This window comes from Chrysochloris asiatica, unplaced genomic scaffold (genome assembly GCF_000296735.1).
Source record: "Chrysochloris asiatica unplaced genomic scaffold, ChrAsi1.0 scaffold00025, whole genome shotgun sequence".
NCBI lineage: Eukaryota > Metazoa > Chordata > Mammalia > Afrosoricida > Chrysochloridae > Chrysochloris > Chrysochloris asiatica.
In genome coordinates, this window is record NW_006408543.1 from 23,260,806 (window position 1) to 23,265,228 (window position 4,423).

At 37.5% G+C, this 4,423-nt stretch overlaps 1 pseudogene; it reads right to left on the reverse strand.

Moving 5' to 3' along the window:
• The window catches only part of LOC102820596, a 145,156-nt pseudogene extending 140,952 nt beyond the window's left edge, over positions 1–4,204 (reverse strand).
• Between the last annotated feature and the right edge of the window lie 219 nt (positions 4,205–4,423).

The window sequence follows — 4,423 nt, forward strand, 5'->3', positions numbered from 1 at the left end:
ATACCCTAGTCACCACCATAGAGGTGCACAGATAGATTTTGAGAAGTTAATGGGAAAAAGATTGTTTACTATTTTTGTCTCTGATGGTCAGTCAAGTATATGCGTGTGCACAGCGTAATTCTTAAAATAGTGCGTCTTTTTATGTTGGGTTTTACAGATTGTTCATATGGTTTGTCTGTCAGACCAAACCTGCTTTTTTTTTCCTTTTTGGGTAGGCAGGGGTTAATTGTCCCACACAAGTTAACTTCAGGGCTGAGACCCACAGGTAGAAGTCAAAAACAGCAGCCAAAGAATTTACCCTTGGACTGATGGGGCTCTTTTTCTCTGTACTGTGGGAAAGCTGTGGTCTCAACACTGGACTTTTTTTGGGGGGGTCTGCACCCACCCACCTGAAGGCATCCAGGCTGGGCAAAGAAGCCACAACAAGGAGGGGAAGGATAAAAAACATGTGTAATCTCTCCACATCTTCTTTTGTAAATGTTACTTCCCTGGTTTTAGCACAGATTCCCTGTGCTGGTCTGTCTGTAGTCCTGCCCTCTGACTTCTGCCCTAGTGGGATGGTCACAGCTGGAGTCCCACACCGATTTCTAAAACACAGTGTTTTCTTTTATACCATGATTTTTCCATTGGCGGTTGTGGGAAATTGATGCCCAGACTTTTATATTAGATCCAGAGCTCTGGCACCATTTCGTGAGGGCTGTGTCTCTGGGTTTTCAGCCCCTCACTAATGCCTATGGCTCCTGGTGTGGCACTGTAGGATCAGCACTGGACTTTAAACAACAAGGCTGGAAGTTCAAATCCAACAACTTCTTCTTGGAATCCCTTCCAAGGTCGCTACAAGTTGGAAATTACTTGATGGCATGTAACTACAAAGCAATGCCTAGGATATTGATCTGTATGCATTCCATGTCATTTTTGATAGTTTTAATTTTCTGAGATGTACACTTCATACATTTCATGTTCTAATTATTAATGGATGTTTCTCCTCATTTTGAGTAGTGCTACATCAGCAAATGAAGGTCCCAAAAGCTATACTTAATTCAAGTCATTTTGGTCAACTCTGTTTTGAGGAGACAGCTCCTCTCCAGTCAGAATTTGAGTGTTTTCCAACCTGAAGGGTTCAGCTTTTGGCACTGCATCTAATAATGTGTAGCTGCTGTTAATAATATATCATCTTCTGGTTCTGTATCTGACAGTGTTCCACTATAATTCATTAGGTTTTCAGTCGCTAAACATTCCAAAATAGACTGTCTCTCCTTCTTCCTAGTCTCTTAGTCTGGAAGTGCCACTGAAACCTATCCACCATGGGTGAACCTGCTAGTATTTTAAGTACCAGTGAAATTAAGCATTTTGTTACTACGTATTTAAAACAATTTAAAGAAATCAGAATATACAATTCTCTCAATTTGCACTAAAGAATGAATCAATGAATAATGAATGTTTATTTTTGACAATAGCATTTAATATCCAAGGGTAAAAATGGTGTGGAAGCTATGTCTCTTCTCTGGCTCCACAAGTGGAAAGAATTAAACTCACAATCAGCTCAAGGCTGATTCTTATGAGGCAGAGCTCATCCAGCCTCCACTCTGAAACCTTTCTTACCCTCTTCTGACACCAACCATCCCTCCTACAGTACACTCTGCTTCACATCTGGGTTTAATAAACTCAAAGTGACCAAACAGAATGTATAGATGATGCTTGCTTATGATTATGACTTTTTTTAAGGAGTTCTGGTATGGTGCTGTGGGATAATGCACTGGACCAGAAGGTCAGTTTGAACTGCAAGGCCAGCAGTTCAAATTCATAAGACATAAAAATGAGGCTTATCTCATGTTATTGGCTAGTTTTTCTTTAAATAATTAGGAAGATATATGTAAAATCAAACCTTATATATTTGATTACTCCCTCAACATCATATATTACCTTTTTTGGGAAACTTTTTTTGTGAATTGAGTGAAGGTTTACAGAGCAGATACTCAGTTTTACATTCAGCAAATTATATACATTATTTAAACTCAATGATTGCAATTCCTTCCCTTTAATAACAATTACCTCACTTCCTTCCTGTGGTTCCTATTTCCACTTTACCCACCTTTCCAGCCCTTCTGAATTTTGTCCTTAGGTAAATGTTGCCTTCTTGATTTTGAATAATTGGCTATATAAGTTGGTGAACATACTACTGTTGTTGTTCATCTATAAACTTTCTACCACTTAACTGGAAATTTAGCCACTCGGGTGAAATCAGTTCTAGACCTAAAGAGTGGCCAAGGGCCATAGACTCTGGTTCCTACAGTCTCTTTCTGACCACTAAGCCTGGTCTGTTTTATAATTTTGAGTTTTGTTCCACAGTTTCTTCTCCTTTATCCAGGACCTTCTAATGTGAACCCTTTCAGAGGAACAACTTCATATATTTATGTTTACAATTAAGTGACTGTCTTAACACCTTCACAATACTATGTATTTTGTAATGGAAAAATTGCTCTATAGTAGATATGGGGGGACAGAATTCTAAAAAGTTCATTGAACATAATTCCTTGAGACATGAAATAATAATAACAAATATATAGAATTAAAATGCTGAACTGTATATTCACCCAGGAAGGGAAACCTGTTAAATGAGAGTTTTGCATATCAGTGAATTTTGTGAGAAAATTTGAATTTCTGGAATGACATTCACTTTTTTTTCCCTCCAAGTACGAAATGAGAACTGATATATTGAAATTTCTCTATTACTCTAGTCATTGACCTGTTTAAAATATCATGGGGTGATTTACCTCAGAAATTGGCATTAATAGGAAAATGACAAGAAACCTGCAGCTAAACTCTACTATTATAAAAAATGCATAGACATTTATTTAAATTCCTCATTTAGAATGGTAGGGAAGAGTGGATTGAAATCAATGTGTTCTAAAATTCTTAAATGAAAATACACTTATGCTGGTTGGTTCTGGAAAAATGCTTGAATACAAGGGTGCTCATCCCAAGTCTGAATCATTTTCTCCTCTTAATTAATATTTTTGCATCAGCTCTGAATTTGAGACACATTCTTCATAAGGCATAAATAGGGTAAAGTGGAGGGTCAGTGATAAAGACAGAGACCCCAATGAGATGGACAGGCACAGTGGCAACAAGAATGGACTCAAGTAAAGCAAGAATTGTGAGGATGGCATAGGACTGAGCAGTGTTTTGTTCAATTGTACAGATGGTCACTATGGGTTTGGCCCAACTTGATGGCACCTAACAACAACAATATGGTGATCCTTAGACTTTTTCAAATAACCATCTTTATAAACCTTATGATTAAAGAATTACTACATCTTCTAATTTCCTAGTCTTTTAACAAGCAGTCACTTAACTAATAAATACCAGTGACTGGTAGTGGTGACTGTTTCCCATCCAGCCAATTCCAACTCCTAGTGACTCTGTATAGGGTTTTTGAGGTTGCATACCTTTATGGGAACAGAAAGCCTCATCCTTCTCTCACGGAGTGACTGGTAAATTCAAACTGCTGACCTTGAGATTAGCATCACAACTCATAACATAATAGACTACCAGGGATCTCTGTAAATGCCAATATTGTTATATTTTTAGTGTTGTCAAGTCAGTTCTGCTTCACAGTGACCCTGTAAAAGGTTTCTGAGAAGTGGCTGGTGGGTTTGAACCTCCAAGCTTGCGATTCAAGCTGACCTTGCATTCTAGTACATTATTCTGCAGCACCACACACTATAGTATTTTTTTCCAGGTAGCATTTAGTAAAGCAAAGGAGTTCAGACAACAAAGAATAGACAAGAATAAGGAAGTCCAATTTCCAGCTAGCCAGCAAAGATAGAACAATTTACAATTTAGGAAGGACTTTCTGTATTTTATTACATTTTCTTATATTAAAGCTCCCAACATTTTCATGAAGTTCTTCTGATGATAACAGAGAATAAAGGATATGTTGACTTATTTAATAAGATTTAATTAGCAGTGATCATACATGATTTTTATTAGGAAACAAAATGAGTCCTGAGGAAAAAAGAAATTACTTACATATGCAATGAAGAAGAGGTGGAGATGCAACTAACTCAAATGGAAGTCTTCTGATCCCATGTGCCCCACAGGTTAAATAATCGGATTCCGGCTTCACAGTCTGTAAAGTGCTTTTTTGGCCACTGTTATTCTTCAATGTGTCATTGTCGTACTTCAGATTGGTGATATACATATCTTAAACTGTCACTGACATGTGCTTTAATACCTAATTTTAAACACCCATGGACATTCTCTACAATACAGGTTATTCTTATCGGAGATATTTGTCTGAATTTATCCTTGCCGAGACTAGTCCCTTTGATGCTTTTCCTTCAGTTAGAAATGAATGTTCATTGTTGTTGTGAGGTACCATTGAGTCTTTTCCGAATTATAGTGACCTTACGCACAACAG